Source organism: Vombatus ursinus, unplaced genomic scaffold (assembly GCF_900497805.2).
Source record: "Vombatus ursinus unplaced genomic scaffold, bare-nosed wombat genome assembly UNPS02005286.1, whole genome shotgun sequence".
NCBI lineage: Eukaryota > Metazoa > Chordata > Mammalia > Diprotodontia > Vombatidae > Vombatus > Vombatus ursinus.
In genome coordinates, this window is record NW_020945064.1 from 8,179,874 (window position 1) to 8,206,410 (window position 26,537).

Consider the following 26,537-nt stretch of genomic DNA (forward strand, 5'->3'; position numbering starts at 1 on the left):
CTGTTTTCTCTTCTCTCTCTCTCTGTCTGTCTGTCTAGCTCTCTCTCTCTGTCTCTATGTCTCTCTCTCCCTCTGTCTTTCTCTCTCTCCCTCTCTTTCCTTCTCTCTCTAAGATGATCTCTGAGGTCCCTCACAGCTCTGACATTATGTGATTCTAAATCTGCATTCAAGGCAGGCTATAAAAGTCAGAGTCCTTGCTCAGAGAATCTGAGAACTTCTTTAATCAATCAATCTATAAGCATTTATTAAGTGCCTAAATGGGCAGAGCACTTTGCTTGACAAAGACAAAAATGAAACATTACCCTTCCCCAGGAGCTTATAGCCCATCACCTTATGTTTGGAGCACTTCATTGTTTAGTGGAATGTAACCTACTTGAGAGCGAAGATCATTTGGGGTTTGGTCTTTGTATCAAAGTACCTAGTGCAGTCCTTTGCTATTAAGGAGTTAGAGCTTAATAAATATTTGCTGGATTGAATATATAAACCTGGCTGTTTGTGGCTCAATATCAAGTAATACCTGGGGGCAGCTGCCCAAATGCCAGGGTCAGCTATTTAGGATGGAACATAAACCCCTTGAAAGACGACTCTGCAATCCAGACACTAATGGATTCATAGGCAGAATAAGGAGCATCTATCTGCTGTGTGACCAAAGACAAGTCACTGTACTTCTCTGGGACTCGCTTTCCTCATCTGAAAATGGGAGAGCTGGATTAGATCGGAGGTTAGCAACTACCATATGTTTGTTGTTGTTGTTCAGTCATTTCAGTTTCATATAACTCTTCATGACTACACTTGGGGTTTTCTTGCCAAAGATACTGGAGTAGTTTGCTATTTCCTTCTTCAATTCATTTTACAGATGAGGAAACTGAGGCAAACAGGGTTAAGTGACTTGCTTGGGGTCACGCAGCTAGTAAGTGTCTGAGGCCATATTTGAACTCAGGAAGGGGAGTCTTCCTGATTCCAGCCCTAGAACTCTATCCACTGTACCACCTAGCTGCCCCATATTAATAATAACTAGCATTTATATAGTGCTTCGAGGCTTGCAAAGTGCTTTGTAAATATTATCTCATTTTATCCTAACAATAATCTTGGGATATAGGTGATATTATTATTAGCTCATTTTACAGATGAGGAAACTGAAGCAGACATTGGTTGAGTGATTTGCCCAAGGTCGCATAAGCCAGTAAGTGCCTGAGAGCAGATTCAAACTCAGCTCTTCCTGACTCCAGATCCAGAGCTCTGTCTATCCACTGTACCACCTAGCTCTTAAGTTTGATGACGGCCCCATAGTTTCTCTCACTATGTCTTCACTTAGGTGCTTATGGTAGAAATTTATAGGATCTCCTTAAAACCAGCCCTCTGGCTTCCTAAGTCACATTTATACCTTATAACAAAGGCCTTCTGGAGATATAGTAATAAATGTTATCTGAGCTTTCAATTAGATTGTATCAACCTGCATAAACTGTATAGTATAATAAAGATTAATGAACCAGTAGAAACAAGATGGATATAAAATTTCTCTGGCATCAATCAAAAACATATAAAATGTAATGAGGTCCTTCAAAAGTTATAATCAAGGAATATTATCCCTCAAAAGGCTTTTCTCCCTTAAAAGGCTAATGACCCCTGAACCAGACCCTCTCTGAGGTCCCCTTCAGTTCTAATATTCTAGGTTCTTTACCTCCACCAATGACAAGGGTCATTACTCAGGAATTGTCCATGAGTAGTAACCCCTTCCAAGTAATATTCTGTCAACTTTGTCTTTTGTGATTGTGGCCCAGAATTCTGATCAGAATCCAGACTGGCTGGTATTACCAGCAGGAAAACTTATTAACATATCAAAACTACATCCAATTCCCTCCCCTCAGTCCCAAATATGTCTAAAATACATACAGATAAGTTAACACAAAATGTACACAAAGTAATCTGAAGAATGAAAGAGTCAATAATTTAACCCAGTTGGGAGATAGAAGGATTAGAAAAGATCTGGTGGGATAAGAATGTCACTATTTGGCAAAAACTGCAGGGGAAAACTGGAAAATAGTATGGCAGAAACTAGGCATAGACCAACATCTTACACCATATACCAAGATAAGGTTAAAATGGGTACATGATTTGGACATAAAGGGTGATACTAGGAGCAAATTAGGAGAGCAAGGAATAATTTGCCTGTCAAATCTGCGGAGAACAGAAAAATTTATGACCAAATGAGAGAGAACATTATGAAATTCAAAATGGATGATTTTGATTACATTAAACTAAAAAGGTTTTACACAAACAAAGCCAATGCAACCGAGATTAGAAGGGAAGCAGAAAGCTGGGGAACACTTTTTATAGCTAGTTTCTCCGATAAAGGCCTCATTTCTAAAATATATAGAGAACTGAGTCAAATTTATAAGAATACAAGTCATTGCCAATTGATAAATGGTTAAAGGATATGAACAGGCAGTGTTCAGATGAAGAAATTAAAGCTATCTATAGTCATATAAAAAAATAGTCTAAATCACTATTGATTAGAAAAATGCAAATTAAAACAACTCTAAGGTACCACATCTCACCTAACAGATTGGCTAATATGACAAAACAGGAAAATGATGAATGTTGCAGAAGATGTGGGAAAATTGGAACACTAATACATTGTTGATGGAGTTGTGAATGATCCAACCATAATGGAGAACAATTTGGAACTATGCCCAAAGGGCTATAAAATTATGCATAGGGGCAGCTATGTGGCACAGTGGATAGAGCACCAGCCCTGGCATCAGGAGGACCTGAGTTCAAATCTAGCCTCAGACCAAACACTTGACACTTACTAGCTGTGTGACCCTGGGCAAGTCACTTAACCCCAATTGCCAAAAAACAAAAAAAAAACTATGCATACCCTTTGACCCAGCAATACCACTTCTAGGTCTGTATCCCAAAGAGATCATACAAATGGGGAAAGGACCCACATGTACAAAAATATTTATAACAGCTCTTTTTGTGGTAGCAAAGAATTGGAAATTGAGGGGATACCCATCAATTAGGGAATGATGGAACAAGTTGTGGTATATGAATGTAATGGAATACTATTGTTCCATAGGAAATGATAAGTGGGCAGATTTCAGAAAAACCTGGAAAGACCTACATGAACTGATGCTGAGTGGAGTGAGCAGAACCAGGAGAACATTGTACACAGTAACAGCAATATTGTAACAATGATCAGCTGTGAAAGACTTAGCTTTTCTCAGCAACGTAATGATCTAAGACAATTCCAGAAGACTAAAGATGGAAAATGTTATGCACATCCAGAGAAAGAAGTATGGAGTCTGAATGTATATCTAAGCATACTATTTTCTCTCTCTTTTTTTTCTTTCTTATGGTTTTTCCCTTTGGTTCTGATTCTTTTTTATAACATGACTAATGTAGAAATATGTTTAATATGATTGTACATGTATAGCCTATATCAGATTACATGCCCTCTTGGGGAAGGGGGAAGGGAGGAAGGGGGAAAAATTTAGAACTCAAAATCTCATAAAAGTGAATGTTGAAAACCAAAAATTAAATTAATTAATAAAAAAAAGAAACGAAAAGATCTGGTGAAGGAAGTGAGCTGTGGCCTGATTGGAAAGTGGAGGTGGAGTGAAGACATTCATAGGTGACCACAGAGATAGGAGATGGAATGCCATGGAGGTCCATTTGCCTGGAATAGAGATTGGGTAAAAAGAAGTAATATGAAATAAGCCTGGAAAGGTTGATGAAGCCAAACTGTAGAAACCATTAAATGCTTGCAGCTGGAACCTCTATACCTCTTTTCTGTACCTCACAGACAGAAAAGAACAGAGAGGAGAAAGGACTCACACTCCTTCAGTGTATTCACTGTTATCAGCCTTTCTAGCTCAACAGCCAAACAGGGAATTCTTGATTTCCCACTGCAAGTCCCTGAGTCAGAACCTCCCATGTGGTCAACCAGAAGCAAGAAGAGAATATTTGCAGATGCTCTGTACTACCCATGTTACATATAGAGGTGGAAACTGAGGCACAGAGAGGTTAAGTTTCTCACCCAAAGTTACACAGATAGTAAATGGGCAAAGCCAGAGTTTGAACCCAGGACTCTTCCCATAGTTGTGTGCTTCCTCTCACTTTAAAGTACAATGCAAACATCAGCTATTATTATTATTATTATTACACACAGACTTTTCTACTGTCTATCCTTATCCCTTGACTCAAGTCACTACCTGTGCTTTCTCAATTCCTATACAACCTTCAAGAACCACCTGTCTTGGGGCAGCTAGGTGGCACAGTGGATACAGCACCAGCCCTGGCGTCAGGAGGACCTGAGTTCGAATTCAGTCTCAGATACATAATACTCACTAGTTGTGTGACTCTGGGCAAGTCACTTACCCCAATTGCCTCACCCCCCCCCCAAAAAAGAAAGAACCATCTGTCTCCAGGAAGCCTGATGCATAGTGCCACAAAGAGCCTTTCAGCTATGTATTTACTCTTCAGACACCTCCCCCTACTGCCTGCATTAATGTATTTAGTTTATACAGGACTTGGAAATTATTTTCAAACTGTTTCCTAAATTCATGTCCTAAATATGGCAAGACTAGCCAGAATTATAAATACTCTCTCTCTCCCTGGTATCTGGGCACTTACACTGAAGGGAGCTGGTGTTATTGTTTCTCCCTCCTAGAAACATCCTTGCACACTCTGAATAACCTGGCCCCGCTGCCCCAGAGGAAACTCCCAGGTGATAAACCAGTCCTGGAAAGGAGGAGGTCTGGCTGTCCTGAGACTCAGCCAGAAGCATTGAGGCAAGCAGGAGATGCACTGCCCAGGACCTGGGGGAGAGAGGGGGCGAGCATTACTGACTTAACCTAAATTCACGGTACTCTTCCGCTTTAACTCCCTGCCTCAAGTCTCTCCCCATTCTACTCTATCTTCCACTGAGCTGCCAAAACGAACTTCCTAAAACAAAAAACACACCTGACCACGTCTCTCCCCTCCCTATTCGGTAAACTTCAGTAGCTCCCTATCACCTCTAGGATCAAATATAAAATCTTCTATTGGACTGGTGAAGCCCGTCACAACCTGGCCTCTTCCTGTTTCTCCAGTCTTCTTATACTTTACTCTCCTCCTCATAGTCTATGATACAGTGTCACTGGTCTCCTTGCTCTTCCTTGGACAGGACCTTCCATTTCCTGATTCCATGTATGTTCACTGGTTGTCTACCATGCCTGAAATGCTCTCATCCCCAATCTTCACCAACTGGCTTCCCTGGCCCCATTAAAGTTTCTTCCAACAGAAGGCCTCTCCCAACCTACTCCCCCATCCCCACCTATCATCCCCCCTCCCTCTGAGATCACCTCCCAGTTACCCTGTACAGTATAAATCTTATGTGTACTCAGTTGTTTACATGGAGTCTTCCCCATTAGAATGTGTGATCTTTGAGGGAAGAGGCTGGTTTTGCCTTTCTTTGTATCTTCAGGGCTTAGCATGGTGCCTAGCTCACAGTAAGCTCTTGGTAATGCTTGGTGATGACCCAAATGACCTACTGTAGTAAAATAGCACAAGTATCATTGTGTCCATTTTATAGGTTAAATCCCAGAAAATGAGACTCAGGGAAGGTATATGGCTTGCCCAAGACCACACAGATGGTAAATGGCAGAGTCCAGTGCTCTTTATATTACATTTCTGCCCTGTATCTTCCTTGAGGGCAGTAACTATATCTTCTATTATATACCTTCCCCAGCTTCTGCTCATCTCCCTCTGCACACAGTAGGTGCTCAGGTGCTTGTTCCCCTAGCAAGGAGGCCATTGGGGATTCTAGACAGCAATAGGGAATTGTTTCTGCTCAATAAACATTCCATGCCAAACCAAGATTTGGGAAAACAGATTTGCAAACGCCCTCACCCTAATGAGAAGTCATTCACTGCAACCCAAAGTGTGATGCAAAATGGAGCTTTGGAATCCCTGGGGTGACTTCCCCTTTTGACCTGTCTGCCAAAAGCACATTTGATGATGAGAAGTAGGACCAACCTATGCTTCCTTTGAAACTCTCCCTACCCCATTTGTGCTCAGTGGGTCATTCAATCAATAACAAAGGGAGAACCACCACCCATGGAACAGGAAGGGAAGCAGGTGGCTGGAGGTAGGGGGTAGGAAACTACAGGGTAACTAAAGTACAGGCCATGGGGGGAGGGGTCTTGCCCCTACACCTAATATAATGAAACCGGAGGTGAAAGTAGATCTGAATAAAATAAACATCCCTTTTGTTGGAGAAACAAAAGATCAGTCTTCTCTGTTTATGATAAATGGAAATGCAAAAGTAAAACAACGGGGTTTTTTTTTTCCTTTTTTAAAGTCAACAAAGCCAAGATATTTCAGTTTACACTGTGCCCACTTGGTTGAGATCATCTCTGTAGACTCCACTGTAGGTCAAAGGGATGGAGGAAACTCAATTGAAGAGTTTATTGGATCTGATAACACCAACCTCTGACTGCCCATAATATTCATGGGAACTGACACTGCCCTCTACCATATAAAGTCTTCTCCTCAGAATTTTGTAAGCCTGAGCCCATTCACTGGCCCCTAGAGGCAGATGATTCTGCATGGGAGGCTCAGGAGACGTGCATCTTGTTTCCCACTCGCTATGGATCAATGCCAAGACTGAGCCTTCACACCATTTAGGAATGGAGGGCCAGTGAGAATCCATAAACTTGGCCAGAACCATTCAGGAAAAGGAGAGATACCAAATATGGTCAGGCCCCCTGCCATTTGGGCAGCTAATAGATGATGGGGGGGCGGGGGGGGAGGAGGGAGGAAGCCTCCCGAAGTTCCCAGTTCCATTGGCAACAAAAAAAACCAAAAGGGAAGGCAAAAATGTACAGAAAATAATCAAATTTCTTAGTGTTATGTTTAAGCAAAGCCAGCCAGAGCATGAACAGAAAGGATCCTGGCAGATCAACACACAAATACGATTTTCAATGACCTTCCTCTGGGGACTGGCTAGCAATGAAAAAGGAATCAGAAAGGAATCTCTCTAAACTTTTACCTAGAACAAGGAAAATATTTCTATTTAGGGAGAAGTCACTCTGGAGTTCTCAGGGTTTCAAATCATTTTATTCTTCATTCTTCAGGATTTGGTGCTATTCCATAGAGGGACTAATTTTTTTTTTGTGCTGTTGCTATTGAAAAAATAATTTTCTTATCTTTCCCATTCTGAAGTGTGAAAGGGATTTCTTTAAAATACATATCCATGCTGTAGGAAATGATGAGTTGGTGGACTTAGAAAAAATATGGAAAGACTTGGACTTATAAAGGAAGATATTATCTACCCCCAGAGAAACAGAGGATAAATAAGTATAGTACGGTCTTACATAGATGCATATGAATATATATGTCTATATATGAGTATGATTATAGATATCTAAGTATATGTATGTACATGTAAGTGTATGTATGTATATATGTTATGTATTATATATACATATACACACACTTTATATACATACATACATACATACATACACACATATATATATGTATGTATGTATATATCTCCAGCCTTAATTGTGGCCTTCTTGGGGAGGGGACAGAAAGAAGGGGGGGAAATAACAGTAAAAAGTGAACAGCAGAGAGCAAAAGAAAACTTACAAGGAAGCAAAGATAGACAGTGTGGTATTTATTATATAGGCTTTCTTGAAATGGAAATTTATTGCTGTATATTTTGAATCCTCTCTTACGTTCTGCTGTGCACATGGCAATGCTTTTTTTCTTTTCTTATTTTGTATTTAAGTTTATGTTTCTTTTTCTTTTCTTATTGTGTATTTAAGTTTAAAATAAATTAATTTAAAAATATACGTATATATGTACCAGAGGAAGAAGCATGCTTTGCAATATTCATAATACTTTCCTTATTAGTCTCCCTGCTTCTACTCTCTCCCCATTTCAGTACCTCCTTCCCACAGATTCCAAGTGGATCTTCCTAAAGCATAGGCCTGAGCTCATCCTTCCACAGTTCAAGAAACTTCAGTGTGTTCCTATCACCTCAAGGCTCAAATATAAACACCTCTGTGTCACTTAGAGTACTTCAGAATCTGGTTCCAGTCTACCTTTCAAAGCTGGTTACATGTTATTCCCCCTAACATCCTCTTTGCTTCTGCTTTCTAGAGGGTTCCATCTGCCTCCTCACCTTCAGCTCTGGAACCTCTAGCTCCCAGAGAGACTCCCCTCCAGTGCCATATCCTTCGAGAGACCTTTCCTATTCATGTCTCTTTCCTCATTAGTGACCTACCCCAAGCACTTTGGATTTATTTTGGAGGTATCTTCCACTTACTTATCTGTGAACATGTGTGCAAGATCCTTGAGGTCAGACTTGCTCACTTTTGTATTTGTATTGCCAACACCTAGGACATAGTAGGTTTTTAATACTGAGTGAACGATTCTGTCATTCATGTATTTATGTGAAGCAGGTTGAATCAATATACTCCATCTTCCAGTCTTCTACCTAGTAAGAGCCTGGCTCTGAAAAATTTCTTTTCTTTTTCCTTGTGGTGTTTAAAATATTCAAGAGACATAATGGAGTAATTGGTCATTTTATTAATAATACTAACAGTTTAAAAAAGAGGTCAGTGGCACTCTCATATGCCAAAGACCCTCATGGTGGCAGGCTCATGCCTTATATGGCCTTGGAAAAGGGGGTGTTCCAAAGGGTAGTAATCAACTCTGACCGGTTAACAAGTAAGGAGAGAAAATTAATATTACAATGGGGGGCTGGACCTATTCTAATGAACTTCATGTCATTTACTTCTAGGTTACCCCCAGCTTTTGGCAATCTATTCAAAGAATTAATCCCCACCTAAACCTGAGTAAAGCACAATGGCTTCCCCACCTAGGTGGGGTCTGAACAAGATTGTTAAGAAAATTAATCCAATCTCATTATTAGTAATGTCCCTCATTACTTTGAAATGAGGACTATAGAAAAAGGTGGAAGTCTGGATCTCCCCAAATCATGGGTTATTACTAATCATTTCTCTCATCCTCAATCAGCTGGGAGAAAACTCTCAATTAGCTCTTGACATTTCCAACCTTCTTGTGATAGGATTGTTATCTCCCAAGGTTTCCCCTCCTACTAACACCACATAGGTTGGAATACTTTTTTTTCTTTCTTGAAAGGTAATGATGCTGTCTGCCCCTCAGGGACTTTAGTGACCCAAGGGACTTAGGCTCAAGCCATATTTCCATAAGCCTGGTAGCCAGAGCCATCTTGGTTTCCTAACTTATCTAGTTAGGGTATAAAAAGGTCCACCCATGGTAGAATTGGGATCCTTCAGACTTGATGAACATCCCAAGTGTTAGTCATCACATAATGCAGCCGCAGAATCCTTACTGAATATGCTGAATACGCTTTCTATGACTGCTGAATAACTGCAAATACCTAATTTCATTTCCATTTCAAATGAAGACTAACTTGCAAACTGTGTTCTTTAATCCAAGCTGTACTACAGGTTGCTATAGTAGGTCATGGCTATCACTGGTCCTGGTGTGTTTGAACCAGTTGAGTGAGGGTATGACTGTGGAATGCTCCCTGTGCTTTCCCTGCTCTCGTGGAGCTTGAAATGATACATGTGATAGAGAGAGAGACAGGACCACAGTTGCCTAGGAAATTGATACTAGCGGCAATGTAGCTTCGAGATGAACAGAAGTAACTCGTAATGCTTTCCTTTCTTCACCATCCCTACACTCAACCTCTTCCTCAGGAAATTATAGAATCACAAAATGAGCTAGAAGCAACATTAGAGATCATTCAGTACCAACTCCTCACTTTTCAGATGAGGAAACTGAGGACCAGAAAGGCCAAATAGTTTAATAATGACAGAACCCAACTCCAGCGGCTTTCTATTGCCTCTGAGATAAAATGGGAACTCCACTGTTTAGTTGTCAAAACCCTCCACAACCTGGTCTATCTATCTTTCCAGCTTCATTGCAATTATTTTATAGCTATTTTCATATATACATATTATATATATATATATATACATATATTATATATATATATATATACACACATATACATACATACTTAGAGACAAACAGCACAGCTTTGAAAGTAACAGGTAGAATGTATCATACATTTGAAAACCAAGCTACACATGATAGAGATTTGTGGGTTTGTGGGCAACTCTCTTTTCTACTTTGTATATGGAAGTGCTCATTTTCATAGATATGAAGTTCAGAATTTTAAAAGGTTGAATAGCAAATGAAAGATAATGGAGAGACCTTTCTTAATGGAACTATTTCAACAACTTGCTCTTTCAATTGATTGAAGAGATTTTGCTTTGTATCATGACCTAAATGAATAGTGAAACTATGTTTCCAGAAGTAAAGAGAAGTCATCCATAGTTAAAGGGATAAGAATCACTCTGGCTATGATCTTTCTTATAGCTAAAATACTCAACAACTATTGCTTCCTTTAAGTCCCAACTAAAATCCTCCCTTTCACAGAAAGCCTTTCCCAACCCCTCCTAAATCTGGTGCCTCCCCTCTGCTATTTCCTGTTATCCTGGATGTACTTTGTTTTTATATATCTGTTTGCATGTCATCTCCCCCGTTAGATTGTGAGCTCCTTGCTGCCTTTTGCCTCTTTTAGCACTTACCATATTGCCTGGCACATAGTAGGCACTGAAGGAATGTTTATTGATTATTGTCCTTGATTATATTATTATTATATTTTATAGCCATTAACTTTAATATATATTTAATTCTGGGAAATTAAGGTTTGGTGCATGTATATATGTTTATACCTATGTGTGTATGTATATATATGTGTATGTATGTGTCTGTGTGTGTGTGTGTGTGTATCTATGTATATATAAATATGAAAGAGAGAGAGAGGGAAAGGGAGAGGGAGAGAGACAGAGACAGGGGGGGAAATGGGGGGGAGGGAGAGAGAATCAACTGCTTATGAGGAAAGTTATCCATATCTATTAAAGACCCCCCAGATTATTAGTAGTCCCCAAAATTTATTAAATAAATAAAATGTATTAAACAGGGTTGGGGTTCTGTTTGATTACCTGAGGACAACTATCATGGCTTTCTTAAGTCTTCCCTTAGAAGATAGTAAGATGGCATAGGAAATAAAGTATTAGGCCTGGAGTCTGGAAGACCTGAGTTCAAATTTGACCTCAGATACTTGCTAGCTGTGTAACTCTGAGCAAGTTACTTTACCCTTGACTGCCTGTCTAATCCTAACTCTCAACTACAAAATGGAGATCATAATGCCACCTACCTCATAGGGCTGTTGTGAGGACCAAATGCGATGATATTGTAAAGGGCTTAGCACAGCACTGATATGTAGGAGGTACTTAATGAATGCTTGTTCCCTTCTCTTCCTCTTTTCTTCTCCATGCCAAGTATGCATATTCCTAACATCTAATCCTTAAGTGGCATGAAATCAAGGTCTTCCACCACCATGGTCAGCCTTCTTTAAATTCTCTCTAAAATAACATTATCCTTCTTAAAAGACCTAAAATGCAGCAGCCAGAACTGAACACAACACTCTAGAACACAGTATCTGGAATACAGTTAGTCAAGGGTACCATTCCACTCTCAACAAAGCCCAAGATCACATTATCTTTTTTACATTTCAATAATGATCCCATATCCTTTTCACACAAATTGCTATCTAGCCATGCTTCACCCTTCTTGTACTTGTAAAGTAGATTTTTTTTTAAATTTAAGTATAAGACTTTAGATATATCTTCATTAAATTCCCTCTTATTTGATTTGGATCAGTGCTTTATCTCATCAAGGTCTTAGTTTAAGCCCTAACTCTACAATCCAATGTATTTGTGATCCCTTTCACCTTTCTGTTATCTGAAAACTTGAAGAACATGTCTTTTATGTCTTTATCTAAGTCATTGATGAAAATGTTAAACAGCATAGGGGGAAAGCAGAGATTCCTGGGTGTTTCTACTGAGGAGCTCCTTCCAAATTGACATTGAACCATTAATGACTATTTGTTGTGCCTGATTCCATTAGGTTCCAAATCCATTTAACTGAATTATCATCTAGACCATGTCTCCCTATCTTTTCCACAAAAATAGCTTGGGAGATTTTGCCAAATATTTTGTTCAAACAGACTAGAAAAACAAATCAAGAAACAAATGAACTCAATAGGGTAATGTTTGGTAAAACCAAGAACACAAACTACTTTTGAAAGGATTATCTATTTGAAAAGAACTGAGAAAGTTAGAAAGCAGTTCAGTAGAAAATGGGTTTAGCCTAGTGCCTAATACCATATGTTATAATATATAATATGTGTTATAATACCATGATATTATAATTGATCTAAACAAAAAAGGTAATAGTAGGCACATGATAATTTTTTTGACTGATTGATTGTATTTATTTTTTTTTAAATGAAAAGAATGAAATATCATTCAGAACTATGGTTAGAAGGAGAATTCATAATGAAATAAGGGATAGAAGAAATCACAAAAGACAACGTAAACAATTTGATTTAAAAAATTTTAAGCTGTTGGGTAAATAAAATTATTGCGACAAATATAAGATGAAAAATTTTTAAATATAAAAAACCTTTGCATTTAAAAACCTCAATACACATATAACACTCAAGATATACAGAGGGTTCACTCAAATATGACCAAATTCCCTTCTCCAATAAATAATTGGTCAAAGGGTGTGAAGAGTTTTCAAAGGAAGAAATGCAAACTATCAAAAGTCATATTCTAGGGGCAGCTAGGTAGTGCAGTGGATAAAGCTCTGGCCTTGGAGTCAGGAGGACATGAGTTCAAATCTGGCCTCAGACACAATGATACTTACTAGCTGTGTGACCCTGAAAGTGCAAATTAAAGTAATTCTAATGTTTCACCTCGTACTGTTTAAATTAGCAAAGATAATTTTAAAAATGCAAATAGTTGATAACAGAAGAGTAGTAGAAAGACAGGCATACTAGTACATTATTGATAGAGTTGTGAATTGGTCCAATCATTCTGGAAAACAATTTGGAATTATGTAAGAAAAATTGCTAAACTTTTCATACAGTTTGACCTATTGATCCCACAAGCATATATACCCTAAGAAGGTCAAAGACAGAAAGAAAGGTGCCACATATACAAAAATATTAATAATGTCACTTTTTCTGGTAGCAGGGATATGTGGAGTTAGGGAGAATGAAGAGTGGTGGACAATCCCAAGGTTATGAACTTTAGAAACTGAAAGAATAATGGTGTTGCCAACAGAAAAAGAAAAATTTTGAAGGGAGTGGTTTGGGGAAGGTATGGGGCAGAGGGCGGAATTATTCCTTCTGCTTGGGACATGTTGATCTTGAAGTGTTTACAGGACAGCAAGTTTGTTTTTATTTTTTTATTTTTTTATTTTTAAGTAATTGGGGTTAAGTGACTTGCCCATGGCCACACAGCTAGTAAGTGTCAAGTGTTTGGTCTGAGGCCGGATTTGAACTCAGGTCCTCCTGACTTCAGGGCCAGTGTTCTATCCACTGCGCCACCTAGCTGCCTCACCAGAACAGCAAGTTTGAAATGTCCAATATGCAGTTGATGATGCAGCACTAAAGCACAGAGGAAGAACTGGTGATGGATACATTGAGATGACATCAACTATTTATATTTTATATCATCTTTGCTAATTTGAAAATATGAGGTGAAGCCTCAGTTACTTAAATTTGCATTTCTCTTATTAGCAGTCATTTGGAGCATTTTAAAATATGACTGTTGACAGTTTGATCTATGAGCCATTTACATAGAGATGATAATTAAGCCTGTGGGAGACTGTAGACCGAGTGTGTAGATAAGTAAGACAGCCCTCAGCAGACAAGGCAAAAAAGGATTAAGCTACCAGCCTTAGGGAAGGTTGAAGATGGAGGGTGGGTAAGAGCATTGTAGAAATAAAAGAAAATAAACAGAGAACTGACTGGGATAAAGAGGATAGAATTGAAATAAATGAATCACAAGTCAAACTTATTTAAATTACAGAGAGACGATTTTACAAGGAAGAGAAAGACAGGATAGAGGGAAAGAATAAAGAGGAGAGAGAAAGCCATTGGTTTGGGTTGGGAAAGCAGAAAGAGGGAGAGAAATGGGCTAAGACTGGATAAATGACAGATAACTAGTGTTTATTCTATTCCTTTTTTCCTCCTTTCTTTTTTTCCTTTAAAAGAAATGGTGGAGAGGAAACAGTAAAAGGATATGATAGAGGAAAAATAACACAATAAACATAATCATAAATGTGAATATGATGAATTCACTTATAAAGTGTAAAAGGGTACTAGAATAAATCAGAAAGCAAACCACAGCAATTTGTTATTTACAAGAAATATATTTAAAATATAAAGGTTCATAGTAAGGGAAATAAGAGGTTAGAATAAAATCTATTATGTTTCAGATGGATCCAAAAAGTAAGGCTTTGAATCATGATCTCAGAAATGACAAAAGTAACAATAGACTACCCCCGAAATGCTACATCGGTGAATTGTTCTTCTCACTGTTTCTCTCTTTTATTACCACCTGCACATAGTTGACATTGTTAACATTGAGTAAGTAATTCTTTCCAGTTATTTGAATTTTTTATAACTTTTTTCAAGATAAAAATAAGATAATTTGTATTACTTCTTGAATTAACATCTTAGCTATACTGTAGAGGTTGTGAATAAGGAAGCAAGCCAATAGATAACTAACTGCACATAATTTCAATAGTCAGAATGTCTCATTTCCTGCATTGTAATTAAATGATGACCTGGGAATTTGGAGATTTTTATTAATTGTATTAATAATCTGCATTTTAAGCTTTCTTACTTTGTAAATAAAATTGGCCCTTACACTTGGTTAAAGCCCTTGTGAAATAAACTCATTATCTCCAAGAAGACAGATTGTTCTGTACCAAAGGCCTTTGGGTTTTCTTTGCCCCCAGAAGTGAGAGAGATGAGAGGGTGTAGAGATAAGTACTTCTTTTTTTTTTTTTAAAGAGCATGCCTTGAGTTGGCCCTAATGACTAGAAGCAAGCACAGTCAAAGAGAATCAGTTCCACTCACTCTCCCAAAAAAAAGCAAGGAAAAATTATGCTCAACCAAATTTTCATCCATAGAAATATATTCTAGGTTATAGTAGCATTAGTATAAGCATACACACATGACCATTGCTGTCATAAAATTAAATCACATCAGAATTATGGTTTGTCTCAAGTAATTCCTTTGTTGTTCAGTCATTTTTCAATTGTGTCCAACTCTTCATGACCTCATTTGGGGTTTTCTTGGCAGAGATACTGGAGTGGTTTGCCATTTCCTTCTCCAGCTCATTTTACAGATGAGGAAACTGAGGCAAGCAGAGTTAAGTGACTTGCCCAGGGTCACATAGCTAGTAAGTGTCTGAGGCCAGATTTGAACTCAGGAAGATGAATGAGTCTTCCTAACTCCAGGCCAAGCACGCTATCTACTACGATGCCACCTCGCTGCCCTTACACCTCTGTAAAATGAAGCAGTTGGACTAAGTGGCCTATAAGATCCCTTCTAGTTCTAAATCTATTCTGCTATGAATCAAAAGAAAAATAATGAAAATAAGCAGAACAACCAAAGATCCAGGAGAAAATAATAGAAACAATAGAAAAAGCAGTACTAGAATGTGCTGGAGCCAGCTCACACCAATTCATAAGAGCCAATTATTAAATTTTAAGTGTGAGCATTTATACCTCAGAAGTTGGCAACCACTACAAATCAAGCCTTGATTTCTCATTTTGTTGATTTCTAGACTTAATAAAGTGATAAAAAAAGTTGATAATGCAGATTGAATTTAAACTGTTTCAAGTAAATGCTCCTCCCCCTCCTTCAGAAAGCCTGTTGTTAAACATTTACCAGTTCACCCCTGTTGTTGTGAAAGAGAGATGGTGTACTTCTCTTCTAATTTTTTGGAGTTGTGATTCAAGTTCTTAACCAAATACAGAATAGAGGAAATTACAAAAGATAAAATAGATAATTTTGAACATATATTTAAAAAGCTTTTGCACAAACAATCAGTACATTTAGGAAGTGACCAAGTGGCAATATATATATATATACACACATATATATATCTTTGTATCAAATATCTCTAATAAGGGTTTGGTATCCAACTTACATAAGAAATAAACAAAAATATATAAGATCAAAAGCCATTCCCCAATGGAGAAGCAATCAAAGGACATAAACAAACAGTTCTCAAAAGAAGAATTGCAAATTATTAAAAACCATATGAAAGAATGCTCCCAACTCCTGTAAGATAAATACAGATCAAAACAACCCTGAAATTTCACTCTTCACCTGGCAAACTGGCAAAAATGATAAAATACAGGAATAGGAAATATTGCAGGGGTTGTAGAAAGAGAAACACATTATTGCATTGTTGGTGAAGCTGTGAATGGCTCAACTAATCTAGAGAGCAATTTGTAAGCAAGCAAACAGTGACTAAAATGTCTTATATCCTGAGACTCAGAGATTCCATTGTTAGGCATGTACCCCAAGATCACTGACAGAAAGAAATACTCCATATACACTAAAATACTTGTAAGAGCATTTTTTGTTGTAGCAAAGAACTGGTAATGAAGTAGATGCCCACCAATTGGGGAATGACCAAACAATTTGTGGTACATGAATGCAATGAAATATTGCTCTGCTGTAAGAAACAAGAAATGTGGTGAATACAGGGAGAAAAATATACACACATACACACACACACACATGTGATTACATTAACATAAATGCAAAGAACAAAACCAATTGAAATTGACTGTTGCTAAATTATAGACCAAGCTTGACTCCCAAAGAAGAAATAAGAGAAGATATCTTCCCTGCTTCTTTGCAGAGGTGAAGGTACACTCTATAATATTATATATAACTTCAATTTTTTATGTATTGCTTAATTCTGCTGATTTTTTTTCTTTAAAAATGATATGTTATAAGGTATGACTCTTTGGGAGGAGCAGGAGATGAATGCAAGGGAGAGGGGGGAATGTAAGCAATGGTAAAGCAAAAAATAGTAATAAAAATTTATTTACAGGGGCATCTAGGTGGCACAGTGTATAGTGCACTGGCCCTGAAATCAGGAGGACCTGAGTCCAAATCTGACCTCAAGTCAAACACTTGACATTTACTAGCTGTGTGACCCTGGGCAAGTCACTTAACCCCAATTGCCTAAAAATAAAAAAAAAGAAATTATCTAAAAATTTATTTAAAAAATAGTTACAAAAAAGTAGACCCCAAGGGCCCTAGCACAAACATATCTCAAACTATATATAAAGTACTAACTACCCAAACAATTTGGTATAGGTCAGAAAGTAGAAAAAATGATCGATGGAAAAAACTAAGCAAGACCTAGAAGCAATCAAACATAGTAGCCTACTGTTTGGTAAACCCAAGAATACAGACACTGGAAAATGGACTCCCATTTTGACAAGAACTATAGGGAAAGTTAGGAGGCAGTTTTTCAGAAATTAGATTTAGACCAACTTATTACAATATACTCCAATAAGTTCTATCTAGCTGGATCCCAGTATCAAATTTAAAAGGCTACAGCAATTTTTTTTTTAAAGAGGAAGAATATGAAAGGAGATATCTTTCACAATTGTAGCAGGTGTTGAGTGAAAAATTCTTAAAAGAAGCTACAGAGCTGCTTGCAAAAAACAAAATACATAGTTTTGATTACATAAAACTTTTGAAACTTTTGTACAACCAAATTCAGTGCATCTAGACTAAGTAGAATAGCTATGGATAGGGGAAAATCTTACTAAATGTTTCTGATATTGATTTACATCCTCTATATAGGGAATTAATACAAATATATAAGATTATCATGCCATAGTGGGAGAAGCTCTGGATTTGACGCCAGAAGACCTGGGTGCAAATGCTACCTCTAATATTTACTTCTTATGTAACCTTGGACAAGTAACTGAACTGTCTCAGGTCTGAGTTTCTTCATCTTTGAAATGATGGGGTTCGACTAGATGGTCTCTAAGATCCCCTTCAGTTCTATGTACTTGTGATCCCATAAACAAGGACCATTCCTTAGCAGATAAGTGGCGAGAAGATATGAACATGCAGTTTTCAAAAGAAGAAAAGCAAAATATCAACAACCATATGAAAGAATTCTCCAAGTAACCAATAATAGGAGAAATGCAAATAAAAACCCTATGTTTCAGCTTACACCATGAGATTGGTAAAGCTGACAAAAGACAGAAATGGTGCATAGCAAAGGAGCTATGGGTTAATTGTTGCTAGAGCTCTGACATGGTCCCACTCTTCTGGAAAACAATCTAGAACTATACTAAAGAAGTTTTTTTTGTTTGTTTTTTCTTTAGGCAATTGGCGTTAAGTGACTTGCCTAGGGTCACACAGCTAGTAAGTGTCAAGTGTTTGGTCTGAGGTCAGATTTGAACTCAGGTCCTCCTGACTTCAGGGCTGGTGCTCTATCCACTGCACCACCTAACTGCCCTAAAAAAGTGAAAAAAAAAAACCTATTGATACCCCACTGGGCATATACCCCTAAGAAGTCAAGGACAGAAGGAAAGATGATAGATAGATGGATAGATAGATAGATAGATATCTCAGAACTTTGTGAAGTCATAAAAAAATCTAGAATTAAAATGCTTGTCCATCATTTGAGGAATGGTTGAAAAAATTGTGCTATATGTATGTGCTTGAATATTAAAGCAATATAGGACAAATATGATGAATTCAGAGACATTTGGGAAGACATATAAATTGATGCAGAGAGAAGTAAGAAGAATCAAGAGAACAAATTCCATGACCACAATAACAAAAGAAAACAACACTTAAAAACATCAAAACTCAGTCAACAAGCATTGTGCTAAGTACACCAAGAAAAGCTAAGTCCCTGTTCTCAAGAAGCTCACAATCTAATGGGAGAGACAACATGCAAACAACCATGTACAAATATAGACTGGATAAAGTGGGGATAGTCTCAGAGCAGAGGCACTAAAGTTAAGGAGGATTGGGAAAAGCTTCTTACAGAAGATGGGACTTTAGCTGAGACTTGAAGGAAGCCAGGGAAGCCAAGAGGCTGAGACAAGGAGAGCGAGACAGTTCCAGACATGGGAAGACAGCCAGAAAACATACATAAGAGTTGGGAGATGGAGTATCCATTAGAGGAACAATGAGGAAGCCAATGTTGCTGCATCACAGAGTATGTGGTAGGGAGTAAGGTGTAATAAGGCAGGACTTATAAGGATCAAGTTATGAAGGGCTTTAGAAGCCAAACCAGGATTTTGTATTTGACTGTGAAGGGATCCACTGGAGTTTATTGAATAAGAGGGTGACATGATAAGACCTATGCTTAAGGAAGAACAATCTGATAGCTGATAAATCTTGACTTCAGAGAAGTTGAGGTAACTTTTGAAGGTGAAAGATACCTCCCTTATCCCAACAGAATAGATAGTAGGTGAAGAATAAGGTATATTTTGCCAGACATGGCAATGTGTTGGCTATTTTTTGATAGAGAGGAAAGTCTTACCTGGTAGAAGGGAAGTAGACAATCATTGGAGAGTAGCAACAATGTAAAAAAAAAAAGAAGTAAGATATTTTAAAAATATTTGCATGAACTGACACAAGGTGAAGGGAGTAGAACCAGGAAAGCAACATACACAACAACTACAATGATGTAAAGGAAAACAAAACTAAAAGGCAGGAGAATTCAGGGAATGTCTAATCATAGCTTTGGATGACATCGTTGTTGTTCAGTTGCGTCCAACTCTTCATGACCCTTTGGACCAGAGCCTGCCAATATTGTCCATAGGTTTTCTTGGCAAAGATACTGGACTGGTTTGCCATTTCCTTCTCCAGCTCATTTTACAGATGAGGAAACAAGCAAACAGCATTAAGTGACTTGCCCAGGGTCACGCAGCTAGTAAGTGTCTGAGGCCATATTTGAACTCAGGAAGATGAGTCTTTCTGACTCCAGGCGCATTGCTCTACATAATGCACCACCTAGGTACCCCCAAGTTTATGGAAGGTGGGGATTGTATCAGTAAATAACTTCCACAATTATAAAAAAACAAAAGATATCAATAAAACTTTAAAAAATAAAATGCAGATAAACTTTATTCATAACGTTCTTCTCATTTACCAGTCTAGTAACCCTGTCAAAAAAAGAAATGTTAGTCTGGCATTACCTTCTCCAAAGAGAGCCATGTAGTTTTTTGTGATTACTTCTTTCTTTTCTAGAGATTCACTAAGCATCCCATTATCATAGTACTATATTATATTATACTGTATTGTATATTCTATAATTCTGCCAGGAATTGAGAAGCTCATAGCTTGCAGACCCCATTTCCTTCCCCTTTCTTCACAATTGGAACAACATTTGCCCTTCTCTATTTTTGAAGCTCCTCTTGGGTATCATCATACTGTCCACCCTAAGCAACTGTCTTATCCTTTCTTTGCTCTCCCTTTCTCTCCATCCAGCTTAAGAAAAGCCTTCCTTTGTCCTTGGCTTCCCTTGCCAGCCACAGACCACTTAGAATGTCAGTTACCCTGATATTATTCTTATAGGGCTCTGACCTTGTTTCCCTCATCTATAGCCTCCTTTTAAAAATCAAAGCTGATAAGAGTTCCTTGGGCATCCACACAGGTCTCTTTGGAAAACTCATTCTTTTTCTCCTCATCATAATTATTTTTCTTTGTGAACAGAATTTTACTTGAGAGATTCCCATTACAAAGGCAGTGTGGTGGCACAGCACAGAGACCTGGGCCTGGAGCTAGGAAGATGAGTTCAAATCCAGCCTCAGACACTTACTAGCTGTGTGACCTTGAGAAATCACTTTACCTTTGTTTGCTTCAGTTTCATCAACTGTAAGATGGAAATAAAAACAGCACCTACCTCCCAGAGTGATTGTGAGGATCAAAGGAGATAATATTTGTAAAGTGCTTAGCACAGTGCCTTTCAATCTCAACTTCAGAGAAGTCGAGGTAACTTTTGAAGGTGAAAGATACCTCCCTTCTCCCAACAGAATAGATAGTAGGTGAAGAATAAGGTATATTTTGCCAGACATGGCAATGTGTTGGCTATTTTTTGATAGAGAGGAAAGTGTTACCTAGTAGAAGGGAAGGGAAGTAGACAATCATCGAAGAGTAGCAACAATGTAAAAAAAAAAAAAAAAAACAAAGAAGCAAGATATTTTAAAAATATTTGCATGAACTGACACAAGGTTACTCCTGGACTGATTTCTCTGATTTCCTTTGGAGAATATTAACTAATAGTATCATAAGATCCTTTCTATGGATCTTTTGAAATTTGTTCTCCAAAATTCAAAGTTTTATTCCAGATTATCCGCTGATTTTTCCTCCTTTCCTCTCACAAATTTCAAGACAGAGCAGCCTATTCCTTCCAAAGTTTTCATTATTTTCTCCCCAACATCAGTTCTTTTTTAATTGGTGAGATCAGATCCATAATACTATTTCCTCTTGTTGATTCTCTCCATCTTTTGAAGGATAAACTTGTTATTAAGACAAGTGAAGAAGTTATTCGCTATTGCGCTTTTGGCAGAAAGTGGGCAGAAATCTGGTTAATTGAAGTCTCTCATCAGTATTATATCATGCCCCTGAGCCATTCATGTAATCTATTTCCCAAACGTCTCCTCTAATTTCTTCTTCTGTCCAGATGTTCTGTAGTATACTCCCATGATAACATAACTTCTTTTTCTCCATCCCCTGATCTTTACCCAAATGCTTTTGACCATGCAAATCCCCTCTTTCCAGATTGCCTCATGTGAGTATATATTCATAATATGCAATGCTATTCCATGCTGTTCTTTGCCTATCCTATTCCTTTTGAATAAATTACCTGTTCTCTCCCATACTTTCCTTTGGAGCCTCCCAACGCTGACCTAACTCTGGCATCAATCGCATCATTTATGTGCACATGCCTGGAAAGTATGCTGCCAAGGTAAGTTAACTTATCGACAGTATTCAATTTTTCTCCATTTGCTGTAATCAGTGGTTTCAGTGGATGGTGTGGTGCTGGCTGGAAGGGCATTTGTATAAAGCTATCTGAGGCCATAGGTTTGGTTTGTTCTTGTTGATTCCTTTCTTTGATTTTATCGCCTGGAAACTTCTGAATGTGGCTAATATTATTATTCTTCCTACATCGTATGAACCTTCAAAGGTATTTGGCTTGGTGAAAATGCCTAGAAATTTATTATTATTATCATTATCATTATTATTTTACTCCCTAGGCCTTTTCAGATTAAAATATTTTCAAGACTCAAGGCAAGGACCATTCTTCCAGTCCTCTTTGGGTATACTCCACTTGCTGAAAGCCCATTCAAGTATATAAATGTCTAACATTTTTCCTACCATATCATGCTTTTATACCACCCTACCTCCCCTGGTCCTGCCCTGGCCTGCTCTGACCTATCCTGTCCCATTCTAGAGATAAGCTAAGCACCTTTCTCCAGTCTTACCCTCCACCCAATTCATATTCCCTCAAACAGGAAAATCTTAATGCAAATGGACATCAATACATTAAACAATAAGAATTTACTAAGATCCTACTACGTACTAGGCACTGTATTAGGCACTAGGGATACAAGTACAATCAGTGAAATAATTTTCACTCTTTTGACCTCATATTCATTTATATACCTACATGTGGTGTTGAAAAGAATTGTTACAAAGTACCGGAACATTCTCCTTCCTTATCTCCATCTCTTGGGTTCTCTGGCTTCTTTCATATCCCAGATAAAATCCCATCTTCTTCAAGATGGCTTCTCCAGGGGCAGCTAGGTGCCACAGTGGACAGAGCACTGGCCCTGGAGTCAGGAGGACTGGAGGAGGAGTCAGGAGGATCTGAGTTCAAATCTGGCCTCAGACACATAACACTTACTAGCTGTGTGACTCTGAGCAAGTCACTTAACCCTAATTGCCTCACCAAAAAAAAAAGAGAGAGAGAGAGAGAGAGAGAGATGCCTTCTCCAGTCCTCATGGTTAGTGCCTGTTCTTTGAGATTATCTCCAATTTATCTTGTATTTCTCATTTGTACATACGTAACATTGACTTGTGTCTGTAAGTCAGATACATAAAATATGTCCACAACTCATAGTAAATCTGCACTTATAAGCGTAGTTATGAAATGGCTTAGGCTTTTCTCCTCTCCCCACTACCCCATAAACAATGGACTGGGGGGTTGAGCTGCCAGCCTAGCTAGGAAAGGTTCCTCTTTCCTGTGTAGCTTCCTTGGTGATATCATGTTAAAAAACAAAGGGAGCCCAAAGAGCAACATAAGGACAGGATTGACCATAGGTGTTGATAAAAAATATTAAATCCATGGGGGGCAGCTAGGTAGTACAGTGGATAGAGCACTGGCCCTGGAGTCTGGAGGACCTGAATTTAAATCCAGCCTCAGACTCTTAACACTTATTAGCTGTGTGACCCTGGGCAAGTCACTTAACTTCAATTGCGTCACAAAAAAAAAATTAAATCCAGCAAATGTATTCTTCAATAAAATTTCTCAAAAAAACACAATTTAGCAAAAGTAAACCAGGGCCAGGAACAGAATTACCCATTACTGTGGTGTGTTTCTCTTGCTACTGTAGCTAGTGCCAGTGATAAAAATCACATAGTCACACACCTCCCAGCTTGTCCATTAAGAAGTCATCTCTCAAATGCAAATCAAAACAACTCTGAGGTACCACATCACACCTATCAGATTGACAAAGATGACAAAACAAGAAAATGATAAACGTTGGAGAAGATGTGGGAAAATTGGAACACTAATGCATTGTTGGTGGAGTTGTGAAATGATCCAACCATTTTGGAGAGCAATTTGGAACTATGCCCAAAGGGCTATAAAAAGGTGCATACCCTTTGACCCAGCAATAGCACTTCTAGGGCTATATCCCAAAGAGATCATACAAATGGGAAAAGGACCCACATGTGCAAAAATATTTATAGCAGCTCTTTTTGTGGTGGCAAAGAATTGGAAATTGAGAGGATGCCTATCAATTGGGGAATGGCTGAACAAGTTGTGGTATATGAATGTAATGGAATACTATTGTGCTATAAGAAATGATGAACAGGCTGACTTCAGAAAAACCTGGAAAGACTTGTATGGTCTGATGAGGAGTGAAGTGAGCAGAACCAGGAGAACGCTATATAGAGTAACAGCCACGTTGTGTGATGACTAATATTGATAAACTTAACCCTTCCCAGCAATACAAGGATCTAAGACATCTCCAAAGGCCTCATGATAGAAAATGCTATCCACATCCAAAGAAAGAACTATGGAATTTGAATGCAGATCAAAGCATACTATTTGCTATTTTCTTTTCTCTTCTGTTGAGTTTTGTTTCCTCTTTCTGGTGGTTCCTCCTATTGGTTTTAATTCTTACTTACAACATCACTAATGTGAAAATATGTTTAATAGGAATGTATATGTGTAGCCTATATCAGATTGTGCGCCGTCTTGGGGAGGGTGGTGGAGAGGAAGGGGGAGAAAAATTTTAAACTCAAAAGCATATGGAAGTGATTGCTGATAAATCAAAATAAATTAATTTTTTAAAAAAGAAGTCATCTATCACTGCCTTGAAGAAGGGAACGACAGATGCAGTAAGCACTGGCTGCTGCCATAGGCCTTTTTATCCCATATAGAGCTTGCTTTGTATCTATTTGTCAGCATGTTGTCTCCATCATTAGAATGTAAGCTCCTTGGGGCAGCTAGTGGCACAGTGGATAGAGCACTGGCCCTGGATTCAGGAGGACCTGAGTTCAAATCTGACCTTAGACACATGACACTTACTAGCTGTGTGACCCTGGGCAAGTCACTTAACCCCATTGCCTAGCCAAAAAAAAAAAGTAAGCTACTTGAGGACAGGGACTGTCTTTTGCCTCTTTTTGTATCCTCAGAATTCAGCGCAATGCCTGGAACATAGTAGGTGCTTAATAAATGTTGACTGATAGCTGTCACCTCTCTTCTCTCTTCCTTCTCCTCCAGAGTTCCAAAACTGTCATGAAAACCTCCATCTTTCTAACTGAGAGCTGATCTCCTGTTAGTTTCCTCTCTTTTCAAACTTGGAAGAACTACAAATCCCAGGGGTTTTGTGGCTGGTCAACCTTTTTGCCATAGGTTGTTACAGATAGTTGTTTGAATATTGTTTTCCTCACCATCACCATCACCATCACCACCACCACCACCATCACCATCATCATCACTATCACCACCACCATCACCATCACTACCACCACCACCATTACCACCACCACCAAATTGGGAGCTCCTTAAGGGCAGAACCGTTTCTGCTTTATTCATATCCCCAGTGCAATATGCCTGGCAATTAGAAGGTGCTTAATAATTACCAGTTAACTTGATTTAACTAGCTTTCTTCCTGATGAAAAAGAACATTGCCTGTGGTAGCAGATTTAAGCGTTGTACTTCCCCCAGCTCTGCCAGTTATTAGCCTGGTGACCTTGGACCTGGTGATCTCATTTTATTCTCTAAATCTCATTTTCTAGTAAAGGAATAAGAGTAGGGACTATACCTGGGATTCCACTGATAAAGGGAACTCCAGGATGAAGCAACACCCTCAGGTCAGCCCTCTTAGTCTTAGAGAGTTGCCTAGACCGAGAGATTAAGTGACTGTGATGAGAGATTAAGTAATCCAGGATCACCCAGCCTGTATATGTCAGAGGGAGTACTTGAACCTGGGTTTTCCTGACTCTGAAGCCAGGACTCCACCCACTATGCCATGCTGCCTCCACTCTCTACTTCATAGAGTTGCTGTGAACACTTGTGTTACCCTTAAGGCATGATCTTCACGTGAGTTCTATTTACTACTCCTTTTAAAGTAACTGACCCAGCATCACCACAAAGCTTGCCCCCTCCACCAGATTCATGTGAATTCTTCTCTTTGTCTTCAGAAGAAAAGGACCAGGTTAGAGAATCAGAAAGGAATATTTCCAAAGGTTACATGTCAAATCCCACCTAGCATGAGATTAGCTTGGTACACCTACAAATCTCTGGAAATGAAGACTCCTGCTAGCTTACTGCTAGGGAAATGATGACTCTCAGCTCATGTTTTCTTTGTGGTGACTAGTTACTGGCCATTCCCCAAGCCACTGCCTGATTATTTTCCCAAATCCCATGGTCAAATTTGAATCTAGTTCATGGTTAAAACCAGGAATGTTTGTATACCTTCATTAAGTGATGTCGGGAAGTAATACATCCTGTATGTTCTGAGCAGCAGTAGGATATGGAAAGGCATCAACCCTGGGCCATTGCATGCCAACTTTGAAAGAATTTAGCTACAAAGAAATTTTACAAGGAAATCAAAGCCATTCTGAAAACAAAATGCTTTCTTATTAAGGGTCTAAGCCATAAACTCACAAAGGCAAAGGTGGATGCTTCACTCTTAGCTCATGCCACCATGAAGGACTCACTCTCAGAATTTCCTGGCTCTTACTCATTTGTGTTAACAACCAGGTTTTTTCTTTCTTTCTTTTTTTTTTTTGAGAGAGGAAAGGAAAAAAAACTTTAATGAAA